The following is a 13,767-nucleotide window of genomic DNA, read 5'->3' as shown; positions in this document are numbered from 1 at the left end:
ATGTTTCCTGGCTTCTCCCTTGGGGGAGGGGAATAGGAAAGATTCATAAGGCAAAAAATGCTCAAGAAGGCCCTCCAAAACATGACAAATGTCCAATACAGTTATTTGAAAGAATAAATGCAGTAAGTCTGAGAAATCTATGAAGAATAAGAATAGTAATAAAAACTTCCCCTCTTATATGGAAAAATACATTGTAAAACTGTGATAGTGTGTGATATTAGAATCAGAATATAGATAAATCAAGAAAAGACTTAGATCCAGATCTCACACTTTATATCAAAATTAACTGATAGTTTTGAGTTAAATTGATTTTTTCTTAAATTAAAAAAAAAATTTTAACGTTTATTTATTTTTGAGAGAGACAGAGAGATAGAGTGTGAGTGGGGGAGGGACAGAGAGAGAGAGGGGGACACAGAATGTGAAGCAGGCTCCAGGTCTGACCTGTCAGCACAGAGCCTGATGTGGAGCTTGAACTCATGAACCGTGACATCATGACGTGAGCTGAAATCAAGAGTTGGACACTTAACTGACTGAGCCACCCAGTAACCCCTAAATTGATTTTTTTAACCCATTAAAATACTAGAATAAAATAGAGTAAAATATTCGTCAAATTTCATGGTGGAAAATAACTTTCTAAATTTAATAATATTGGAATAACTCACAAATAAAAAGATAAATAGCTTTACCTTTATAAAACAGAGAACTTATATACTTAAAATTGAAGGGAAACAATTAACTGTGAAAATAATGTGCAATAAATATAACAGGCAACATGTTAATATCTTTAATATATAAAAATTCACATAAATTAATTTTTTTACTGCTAAGAACTTTTAACTCATTTACCAATAGGATATATCTAGACAGTTCACCAAGAGCCAAATACAAATGGCTAATGACATACAGAAAATTTTCAACCTCACTGGGAATGAAAAAAAAAAGACAAACCAGCACAAAGGTATTTTTTAAAAAATCTGTTGATAGAAGGGGCACCTAGGTGGCTCAGTTGGTTAAGCTTCTGATTCTTAATTTCGGCTGAGGTCATGATATCACAGTTTGTGAGTTCAAGCCCTGCATTGTTGCTTGGGATTCTCTCTCTCCCTCTCACTTTACCCCTCCCCACACCTTTCTCTATCTCAAAATAAATAAACATTAAGATATTGATAGCAAATTATATATAATATATAAATATACATAATATATAACACACACATATAATATATAATATATAATCTTAGCTCCACCCCAGTCCTGCCAAATCTGATTTGCCTCTTAACAATATGCCCAGGGGATTTGTAAACACAGGTTGAGAAGCACTGGTCTAGTGATTCCCAACGCTGACTGTACTTTAAAATCACTCAGGGGCCATTTAAAACAATATTGATGTCCGTTTACATTCTCCATGACAACAATTGATTCACATGTAATATATATATATGTATATATATATGTATATATATATATATATGATATGTATTTGTTATCTCTTTCTCTCTTAATAAGAATATCCAGTCTTTTTAAAAAAATTTTTTAATGTTTATTTCTGAGACAGAGAGAGACAGAGCATGAGTTGGGGAAGGGCAGAGAGAGGGAGACACAGAATCCGAAGCAGGCTCCAGGCTCTGAGCTGTCAGCACAGAGCCCCACGCGGGGCTCAAACTCATAAACCGTGAGATCATGACCTGAGCTGAAGTCGGTTGTTCAACTGACTGAGCCACGCAGGTGCCCCACGAATATCCAGTCTTAATGAAATAAAGAATAGATGGATATTTTCACACATTGCTTATATGTAATAACCCTATTTGGAGAAAAACAAGGCATTCAAAAGAATATTTGGTATTCAAAAGAACGATGACTGCAATGGATTGAAACACATCAAGAATATAATAATCTAAGCATTCCTACTACTAAAACGCAAAAGCAAAACATTACCTTTTGAACTTCTAGGATACAATTCATTCTGCAAGTTGGTAAAGGAAGAAAAGAATTAAGCATTTATCCTGCCTTTCCTTATCAACTCTATTTTAGGATACCCAAATTGTTGATGAAAGAAATTTCTTCTTTTCACAGAATTTCAGCAAAAGGAATTATAGGATTAGAAAATCACTATTTACAATACCTAATGAAGTAATAAATTTAGGCAGTGATTATCAGTGGCTGTTGAAAACATTTGGTGAAATAAGCAGACTGACAGCTTCTGGACCCACTGATCGATTTTAAGATCATACAAAGGGACAACCAGATGTTGAGCTTTTCATGTGACATAATAGGCAGCATATCATTCCCAATGAAGTATTCATGCAAAAAAAAATTCTTTTAGCTTAATCAAATGTCTCTAGAATAACAGAAAACATGGAGGCTAGAGAAATGTGTTAAATGTCATCAGAAGGGTGTGGTCAACCAAATCCAGTTTATGGGGAATTTACAAGAGTGAAAAGTTAAGACATATATCAACCAAGACCTTCTTTGGATATTGATTTGAATAAATCAATATAATTTCAGACAATCAGGGGAGATTAACATAGACTGATTGTTGGATGATATTAATGTATTATTGTTCATGCTGTTAATTATGATAATAAAATTGTGTTTATGTTTTTAATTTTAATTTTTTTAAAGAATTTTTTTTAACATTTATTCATTTTTGAAAGGCAGAGAAGGACAGAGTGCTAATGGAGAAGGGGCAGAGAGAGAGGGAGACACAGAATTTGAAGCAGGCTCCGGACTCCAAGCTGTCAGCATGGAGCCCGATGCGGGGCTCGAACTCACAGACCACAAGATCGTGTCCTGAGCCAAAGTCGGCCAGCCAACTGACTGAACCACCTATGCGCCCCGTGTTCATGTTTTTTAAAAATCCTTATCAGTTAGAAATACATACTAAAAATGTTCATGTTAAAGGAGAGATTAAAATACTTCAGGGAAAAAAACCTTGGGATGAGGACTAGATACATAAAAGAAGAATGGCAAAATCTTCATGTCCATGGGATGCATTATACTCTTTGGTGTTTCATTTGTTTAAATTTCCACAGTAAGGAGGTAAAGAAAGTAAAAGATCTTTCACCTTGACTTTGTAATTCTACTCCAGACGACCCATTCTCAGAAAATAATTTAACATATAGGAAAATTCTTTACGCATAAGAATATCAATCCCACGAGCATTATGAATGCCAAAATTACAACAACCTAAATGTCAAACAACAGGGCCACAATTTTATCAACTAGATATGTCCCTTAAGGGACTATTATGTGACCATTAAAACATATGTTCATGAAGACTTGTAATTGTATGACAAAGTGCTTGTGTGGAAATATCAAGTGCAAAAAAATAGGTCACAGGATTTTATATAAATTAGTATACCAGTCAGCTTTTGCCACATAACAAACCACTCCAAATTTAGTCACATAAGTCACTTAAGTATTTATTATTTCCCTTGTTTTGTGTGTCTGGGTATTTTGCAGCTGGGTCTGGATAGTCTGGGATGCTTATTCTCACATTTGGCGGCTGGCAGGCTGATTGGTCTAAATGGGACTCATGTGGGACTGTTCATCTCTATTCCACGTGATCTCTCATCCTCCAAAAAGCTAGCCCAGCCTTCTTCTCACAGCACTTTCATGGGCCCAAAGACCAGCAAAAGAACAAGTGTCAATGTGTGAGCACTTTTCACGCCTCTGATCGCCTCACGTTTGCTAATGTCCTGTTGGCCAAAGCAAGTCAGGACAACCAAGCGCAGAGTCACCATGGTGGGGTGGTGGGGAGGAGGTGAGCAAGCTGGAGGTCTTTACTGCAAGATTCTACTACAAGTATGGTCTCATCTATTATTTTTTAAAATACGAAATTTGGGGCGCCTGGGTGGCGCAGTCGGTTAAGCGTCCGACTTCAGCCAGGTCACGATCTCACGGCCCGTGGGTTCGAGCCCCGCATCAGGCTCTGGGCTGATGGCTCGGAGCCTGGAGCCTGTTTCCGATTCTGTGTCTCCCTCTCTCTCTGCCCCTCCCCCGTTCATGCTCTGTCTCTCTCTGTCCCAAAAATAAATAAACGTTGAAAAAATAAAATACGAAATTTATTGTCAAATTGGTTTCCAGACAACACCCAGTGCTCATCCCAACAGGTGCCCTCCTCAATGCCCATCACCCACTTTCCCCTCCCTCCCACCCCCCATCAGCCCTCAGTTTATTCTCAGTTTTTAAGAGTCTCTTATGGTTTGACTCCCTCCCTCTCTTTTTTTTCTCCTTCCCCTCCTCCATGGTCTTCTGTTAAGTTTCTCAGGATCCACATAAGAAAGAAAACATATGGTATCTGTCTTTCTCTGTATGACTTATTTCAGTTAGCATAACACTCTCCAGTTCCATCCACGTTGCTACAAAAGGCCATATTTCATTCTTTCTCCTTGCCAAGTAGTATTCCATTGTGTATACAAATCACAATTTCTTTATCCATTCATCAGTTGATGGACATTTAGGCTCTTCCCATAATTTGGCTATTGTTGAAAGTGCTGCTATAAACATCTGGGTACAAGTGCCCCTATGCATCAGCACTCCTGTATCCCTTGGGTAAATTCCTAGCAGTGCTATTGCTGGGTCATAGGGTAGATCTATTTTTCATTTTTTGAGGAACCTCCACACTGTTTTCCAGAGTGGCTGCACCAGTTTGCATTCCCACCAACAGTGCAAGAGGGTTCCTGTTTCTCCACATCCTCTCCAGCATCTATAGTCTCCTGATTTGTTCATTTTAGCCACCCTGACCGGTGTGAGGTGGTATCTGAGTGTGGTTTTGATTTGTATTTCCCTGATGAGGAGCGACGTTGAGCATCTTTTCATGTGCCTGTTGGCCATCTGGATGTCTTCTTTAGAGAAGTGACTATTCATATGTTCTGCCCATTTCTTCACTGGATTGTTTTTCGGGTGTGGAGGTTGGTGAGCTCTTTATAGATTTTGGATACTAGCCCTTTGTCCGATATGTCATTTGCAAATATCTTTTCTCATTCCGTTGGTTGCCTTTTAGTTTTGTTGATTGTTTCTTTTGCAGTGCAGATTTTATCGTGACGAGGTCCCAATAGTTCATTTTTGCTTTTAATTCCCTTGCCTTTGGAGATGTGTCAAGAAATTGCTGAGGCTGAGGTCAGAGAGGTTTTTCCCTGCTTTCTCCTCCAGGGTTTTGATGGTTTCCTGTCTCACATTCAGGTCCTTTATCCATTTTGAGTTTATTTTGTGAATGGTGTAAGAAAGTGGTCTAGTTTCATTCTTCTGCATGTTGCTGTCCAGTTCTCCCAGCACCATTTGTTAAAGAGACTGTCTTTTGTCCATTGGATAGTCTTTCCTGCTTCATCAAAGATTAGTTGGCCATACTTTTGTGGGTCCAATTCTGGAGTCTCTATTCTATTCCATTGGTCTATGTGTCTGTTTTTGTGCCAATACCATACTGTCTTGGTGATTAAAGCTTTGTAGTAGAGGCTAAAGTCTGGGATTGTGATGCCTCCTGCTTTGGTCTTCTTCTTCAATATTACTTTGGCTATTCGGGGTCTTTTGTGGTTCCATACAGATTTTAGGATTGCTTGTTCTAGCTTTGAGGAGAATGCTGGTGCAATTTTGATTGGGATTGCATTGAATGTGTAGATAGCTTTGGGTAGTATTGATATTTTAACAATATTTATTCTTCCAATCCATGAGCATGGAATGTTTTTCCATTTCTTTGTATCTTCTTCAATTTACTTCATAAGCTTTCTGTAGTTTTCAGCATACAGATCTTTTACATTTTTGGTTAGGTTTATTCCTAGGTATTTTATGATTCTTGGTCATCTATGATTTTTAAAAACTGTGTATTGGGGCACCTGCATGGCTTAGTCTGTTAAGCATCCAGCTTCGGCTCAGGTCATGATCTCACATGGGTTTGAGTCCTGCATTGGGCTCTGTGCTGACAGCTCAAAGCCTGGAGTCTACTTTGGATTCTGTGTCTCCCTCTCTTTTTGCCCTTCCCCCACTCATGCTCTCTCTGTCTTTCGAAAATAAATAAAAACGTTTGAAAAAAATTTTAAATTTTTTTTTTCAACGTTTATTTATTTTTGGGACAGACAGAGACAGAGCATGAACGGGGGAGGGGCAGAGAGACAGGGAGACACAGAATCCGAAACAGGCTCCAGGCTCTGAGCCATCGGCCCAGAGCCCGACGCGGGGCTCGAACTCCCAGACCGCGAGATCGTGACCTGGCTGAAGTTGGACGCTTAACCGACTGCGCCACCCAGGCGCCCCTAAAAAATTTTTAATAAAAAAAAAAACTGCATATTAATAAAGTCAAAAGGAACTATCAAAATCAAAGGGTCACAAAACTACAGTGACCCTTTCTGAGTGGCATTTTTCTTTACATTTTAATATTTTGTGGCATGTTCTTTTTTTTTTTTTTTTTCAACATTTATTTATTTTTGGGACAGAGAGAGACAGAGCATGAACGGGGGAGGGGCAGAGAGAGAGGGAGACACAGAATCGGAAACAGGCTCCAGGCTCTGAGCCATCAGCCCAGAGCCTGACGCGGGGCTCGAACTCACGGACCGCGAGATCGTGACCTGGCTGAAGTCGGACGCTTAACCGACTGCGCCACCCAGGGGCCCCTTTTGTGGCATGTTCTAAAGTGTTTGTAATAATATGTATTTTTTTATCATGGGAAGCAATTAAGTTGAAAGAAAGAAAGGAAAAGAGAGAAGGAAAGAAGAAAGAGAGAAAGAGCATAGGGGGAAGAATTGAGGGAGGAAAGGAAGAAAGAACTCCTAAAACTGATTTACAGCTGGAAGGCTGGTTGCTTTCCAGGGACCGAATTTTCCTGAAGAGTGAAGCTGGGACATGCAATAAAATCTGAGTGGTGTCTCTCTTTCTCTCTCTCTCTCTTCCTTCCCCTCCCTCCTGGGTTGTTAGATCTTCAGAGGGCTACAAATAGCATCCAGTCCAGTTATTTTCTTCAGTGTCCACTTGACAAGACTTCTGCTCTAAGTCTCTATGTGTTGGGGCTTTGGCTTCACCCCACACTTTGGATGGTCTATTCCAATGCATGCTCTGATGCAGGAGAAGAGCTGTGCTCATGGGAGACTCCTTTGGTGTGCAGCAGGATGGGGTGGGAGAAAGGGCAGCAGGATCTCCTGATGTTGCAGCTGGTACAGTCACTTAAAAAAGTCTGGCAGGTCCTTGGGGCGCCTGGGTGGCGCAGTCGGTTGAGCGTCCGACTTCAGCCAGGTCATGATCTCGCGGTCCGTGAGTTCGAGCCCCGCGTCAGGCTCTGGGCTGATGGCTCGGAGCCTGGAGCCTGTTTCCGATTCTGTGTCTCCCTCTCTCTCTGCCCCTCCCCCGTTCATGCTCTGTCTCTCTCTGTCCCCAAAATAAATAAACGTTGAAAAAAAAAAAAAAAAAAAAAAGTCTGGCAGGTCCTGAAATACCTAAACATTGAGTCACCTCATGACCAAGCAATTCCACTCCTAGGTACACACCCAAGAGAGATGAAAACGTATATCCCCACAAAAACTTGTACACAAATGTTTGTAGCAGCATTATTCACAATAGCTACAAGGTGAAAACAACCCAATTCTGTCAGCTGACAAGTGGCTAAACAAAATGTAGCATATTCAGGGTCACCTGGGTGGCTCAGTTGGTTAAGCTTCCGACTTTGGATCAGGTCATGATCTTTTGGTTTGTGAGTTCGAGCCCCACGTCGGGCTCTGTGCTGACAGCTCGGAGCCTGGAGCCTGCTTCAGATTCTGTGTCTCCCTCTCTCTCTGCCCCTCCCCTGCTCATGCTCTGTCTCTCTCTGTCTCAAAAAATAAATAAAACATTAAAAAAATTTTTTTAGGGGTGCCTGGGTGGCGCAGTCGGTTAAGCGTCCGACTTCAGCCAGGTCACGATCTCGCGGTCCGTGAGTTCGAGCCCCAAGTCAGGCTCTGGGCTGATGGCTCAGAGCCTGGAGCCTGTTTCGGATTCTGTGTCTCCATGTCTCTCTGCCCCTCCCCCGTTCATGCTCTGTCTCTCTCTGTCCCAAAAATAAATAAACGTTGGAAAAAAATTTAAAAAAAAATTTTTTTTAAATAAAAAAATTTAAAAAATGTAGCATATTCATACGATGAAATATTATTTGGTTATAAAAAGGAATAAAGCACTAATTCATGTTACCATGTTGGTGAACCTTGAAAACTTTGTGCTGAGAGAAGCTAGTCACAAAAGACCACATATTATATTATTCCATTCATTTGAAATGTCTCTAATAGAGAAATCTATGGAATAGATTAGTGTTTATGACTAGGAAGAGATGGGGATGAGGAGTGAGAAGTAAAGGGTACAGTGTTTCTTTTCTAGGTGATGAAAATGTTCTAAAATTGGTATGATGATTCTTTTAGTGTTCCCAGACCCAATTCCAATGTGTGTGGGGGAAACACTTTGGACACCAACAGGACACCAACAGGATGTCTCTGGTGACAAACACTACCTGGAGATTAGATTCCAACAGGTTAAGGGCTCAATCCTGTACAATTGCCCCCCAGCCCCCATTTCAGATGCTAGTTGCAAGCCCCAGACTGTTACATGTGCTTCTAACCCACTACGAGTTGAAGGTTCTAACAATCTCCTCAAGTTAATTAATTTGCTAGAGCAGCTCACACAACTCAGGCAAATACTTAATTTACCAGTTTATTAAAGGGTGATAAAGGATACAAATCAACAGCCAGATGAAGAGACACACAGCGGGGGACAGAAACTTCTACCCCTCTAACCACATGGTTGGTCCTTCTGGCAAACAGCCCCTACCCTTGGGTGGGGTCTAAAAATGTTATGTTCATTAACATAACAAAAGACACATTTATGACTTTCAGCACTTAGGAAATTCCAAGGGTTTTGGGAGCTGTGAGCCAGGAACTGTGGATAAAGACCAAATATATTTGAGAAAAATATTTTGGTCATCTGTATGACCAAATTTATATTTCTTATAAATCACAACATTGCAGTGATGGTTGCACATCTCCCCCGAATATACGAAAAACCACTGAGTGGTATGGGTGAATTGTATGCTGTATGAATTTTATCTCAGTAAAGCTGTTCTTAAAAAGAAGCGCTATGATGATAGGGGCATACATATGGTCTGTGACAGCAAATCAAGGGAAACCAGAAAAGGGCCCGATCACTCCAGGTGAGGATGGTCAAGGGAGGAGTGTTTCAATGAGGCCTTAAAACCTAATGGGAAGGAGGGCACCTGGGCAGCTCAGTTGGTTAAGCATCGGACTTCGGCTTAGGTCATGATCTCACAATTTAGGAGTTCGGACGCCGCGTCAGGCTCTATGCTGACAGCTCGGAGATTGGAGCCTGCTTTCGATTCTGTGTCTTCCTCTCTCACTACTCCTCCCCCACTTTGCACCCCCACCCCACCCCCCCGCCAAGAATAAATAAACATTAAAACCTAATGGGAAGGAAGAGGAGGTAAGAAGATTCTCAGGGTGAAGATTGCGATCTGGAACACAGGAATACAGGTGGGAAATTGGGGAACGTGTTGTGGGTGGCTAACTTGTGAACACTTGGGTGAAACAAACAGGAGAGGGTAACAGGAACATTCTTGTTTGAATGCTACTGCTGTGGGCTGGCTTCAGATTTGTTAAATATTTAACGCCAGCTCCTTGATGCTTGGGTACTTTAGGGAATTCTCTGAGGAACTCCTTTCCTCAATCACTGGGTATAGGGCAAATGCATATCTCCTTCTATAAAATTCTCTTAAAAAAAAAATTCTCTTAATTCCCAACATTGAAGCAAAGAATTAAGACGAAAATAACTACTTTTCAGAAACCTTATATGTTTTGCATTTGGTCTAGTCTAGCATTTTTCAACCTTAGAGCCACAGACGTTTTGGGCTGGCCAGTCTTTGTCGTGGGGGCTTTCCTGTGCACTGTAGGACGTGTAGCAGTACAACTGGCCTCTACCGGTTAGATGGTTAACACCATCCCTTTCCCCAGTTGACAACCAAAAACATCTGTAGACATTTCTCACTGCCAAATGTCCCCTAGGGTGGGTAGTGACAAAATTGCCCCAGATTAAGAACCACTGACCTAGGCCCTTGCTACTCACAGTATGGACCAGCACCATAGGCATCATCTGGGAACTTGTTCGAAAGGCAAATTGTCAGGCCCCACTCTAGACCTGACGAATGAGAATCTGCACTTTAACAAGATATAATTTGTACGTTCGTTAACGTGGGAAGCCTGGTCTACACGCATTGTAGCCTCTAATGTATTTTGGTGACTCAGGTGAAATAAACATTTTTAACATAAAAAGAAAAAATATCAAGGCCACGGCCTAGACTTATTGGCACCGTGTTTTGTTTTTTTTCTTTTTTTGCACTGGCCCTTAACTTGGTCCTTGCATGAGAATCTCCATGACCTTTCTCAAACTATACGAGTTCAGGCCCCAGCTTTTCTGATTTGACAGGTTCAGCATGGGGATTCAGGGTCTATGAATTTTGAAATGTCTCTCCAGGTGATGTGTCCCCAGTTAAGATCCTCTAATCTAATAGTACTGGGTCCATAGTTGCATCATACCAAATCAATTTTTCAAACTGTAAAATTTCTTGAGATAAAGTCATTGGATAAGAAGTGTGCCCTGGCCATATTTCAGAAACACAGGGGAAATGGGGTCATATTTGGATTCTGGAAGTGGATTTTTTTCTGTGGTCTCCAAACCCAGAGGAGTGTGGTCTCTGGAAGTGCTCAGTTGCTGAAATCCCCTCTCTTGCCTCAGGATCCAGAGAGCTGCACTTTCTGTCATCACAGCTTGCATTGCACACACCCCTGCTGAAACTTTGGCCATCCAGCTCAGGCATAGCTTTCCTTCCAAGAATACCCAGGCTTGCTTAACTTCCTCTGTCCTCAGACAAGAATGGCTGGAAAAAGTGACAGGGCAGGGTTTCTTGGAAAGCAATCTGGCCTGCATCAGCACTAATGATTAAAATGTGTCCTCTTGTGGCTAGTCCCCAACAGACAGCACATTCCTAAGCTATTTTAACTCATCAGTTCGGAAATTCTAGAGTTCCTGTCCTCGGTTCTTGAGGTCTGGATCTTTTTTCTCCTGGAGAACAGACACAGACACCACTGACTAGAGTGTTCTATAAATCCCATAGAGCACCTGTCTATCTATGTATCTAGCATCTATCTATCTATCTATCATCTATCTATCTACGTATCTATCATCTAACAACCTGTATCCAGATATAGATATCATCATCTAGATATAGATAGTTGTAGAAATATTTCTATTACAAAGTTACATAACCTTGAATTAGAAAGTTTAGAATGCACTAAAACTTTTACAATCCTGTTAAAGTTTAGTGGTCAGAACTTCCTTGGAGTTGTTACGGTAACGTAGGAAATGCCAAGAACAGACTGCCTTGGAGAATCTTGGGAAACTTGACTGGCTTCATTATGCTTCTCAGGCCCATGGAAGCAGGCCACAGAACATTTCAGGCCCTGTCCAGAGGCAAGAATTTTCCCAATGTCTACAAGGTCTTCTGTTATCCTACATAAACTGATTTTTTTTCCTTCACAAATGAACACAAAATTAACTAGTTTCAGTATGGCGGACATCTGACTTGAAGCTAAGGCTTCACCAATTTTGTCCCACCTAATCATTCCCACTTTTGTCACAATTGCATTAAGTTTATGAGACCTTTGCTTTTTAACACCAATCAATACCTATTCAATTAAACATTTAAATAACGACATCAACCGCTATACTGATAATGATGACAATTGATGATGCTAAAGAGGGACTGTCAGCAGCTACACAACACCCTCATGAGTTAGCCTGAAATCATCCTGAGTTGGCTGGCATATAAAAGTTCAAATTTGGCCTTTGAAAAGTGTGTTGGGTCTGTCTGTACACCGTGCATTCAATGTATGACAGTGTAGACTGTTCAGGATTGGACTTAGGCAAGGTTGAGAACCATCTGTATATATAGGACACATCCTTTCCCCACATCACATTATCCAAAATTCTTCCCTTCTGTTTCCTCGAAATTCAGAACCTTACCCTCTGCCTCATGGTGTATAATGTTGTTGTCAAGAGAGGCAAAAGTGGTGCAAATATTTAGTATTTCTCTTGAAGTCCCATCCAGTGCCAGCATCTTATTTTGGGAAAATCTTAACATCTTGATGGTAGCATTTGCCAGTTAGACCTGTAACAGCCCTAAAATGATCATATGGGTAATCTTAATGACAAACATGGTCATTAAATTCTAACCAAAGCTTGGCATCCAAACATAAAAATAAGACAAGTGCTTACATTAGATAAATCCTGCATAAAAAAAGAGGATAAGGGATACCACTTCTGATTATCTATCCCAAGCAGAGGCAAGTGTTAGAGAAGACCTGTGTTAGAGAAGACTCTGTCTAAGGGCATCCGAGGGAATGAAGTGCAATCCAAACTGTGAGCCTGTCTGGCTTACCTGAAATCTATTTGAGAATACCTCTTTTAAGTCTACTCAACTCCATTAGTTGGATTCTTGGTTGCAAGTGGTAGAAACCCAACTCAAACTAGTTTAAGTCTCAAGATGGATTTATTATAAGGGACAGTGGACTCTTGGGACCTATGCATTTTCTCTTGGATCATGGGTCTCTTGGAACCCATAAGCATGAATGCAATTGGGCCTCAAGAGCTATATGGAGTCAGAGACTCAAATACCACCAGCTTCTCTGTCTTCTCTCTGTGCATCTCTAAGTTTCACCCTTTTTTTCTCAACAATGCATCTGCTTCCAATCCTCCAGTCTACATGATCTGAACGTGGTTACAGAGAGCACCTAAAATTTATGTTTTTACAACTTCAGACACAAAAGAAAATGTATTTCAACTCTTTTTCATTCTCTGGTCCAAAAATCCATGAGAATTCTTTCATTAGATCAGTTTGGGGCAGGTGCCTTACCTTGAACCAATCAGCTATGGGCAGGGGACAGATCGCATAATAATTGGGCAGCCTGAAAGCAGAAAGGAAGGGGCAAGTGCAGCAACTAGAAGGTAGATAGTGCCAGCCAATCATTCCCATATATGTCCACTGAACCAACAATCCCACCTTTTTGATATCTTCTTTTGCAGTCATTAATCCATGTGTGAGTCTTTTTTTTTAATTAAAAAAAATTTTTTTAATGTTTATTCACCTTTGAGAGACAGAGAGAGACAGAGCATGAACTGGGAAGGGGCAGAGAGAGAGGGAGACACAGAATGTGAAGCAGGCTCCAGGCTCTGAGCTGTCAGCCCAGAGCCCGATGCAGGGCTTGAACTCACGAACTGTGAGATCATGACCTGAGCCGAAGTCGGACGCTCAACTGACTGAGCCACCCAGGCGCCCCTATCCATGTGTGAGTCTTAAGAAACATATCATGTTCATGGATTAGAAAACTCAATATTATAAAGGTTAATTCTCCTCAAGTTGATTTATAGATTAGACATAATTCTTATTAAAACTCAACATGTTTCTTAATAGATCTTGACTAGCTGATTCTAAATTTACATGAAAGTGCAAAAAGCCAAGAATAGTCAAGATACTGGCCTGTAGTGGAAGGTCTAGTCTGTACTGAATGAGTTACTTCCTACTCACTCAAGATAAGACTAAAAAAGTTAGAAAGAAAATACTCTGTAGCTCAACCCATGTCATTGCAAATGGCAAGATTTCATTCTCTTTTATGGCTAATATTCCATTGTATGTATACACCACATCTTCTTTATCCGTCTACCAGTCGATGGACACTTGGGCTGTTTCCATAATTT

Source organism: Herpailurus yagouaroundi, unplaced genomic scaffold, assembly GCF_014898765.1.
Source record: "Herpailurus yagouaroundi ecotype Mexico unplaced genomic scaffold, PumYag 216, whole genome shotgun sequence".
Taxonomy (NCBI): Eukaryota; Metazoa; Chordata; class Mammalia; order Carnivora; family Felidae; genus Herpailurus; species Herpailurus yagouaroundi.
The sequence above is the reverse complement of the archived record's forward strand: the minus strand, read 5'-3'. Positions refer to the sequence as shown.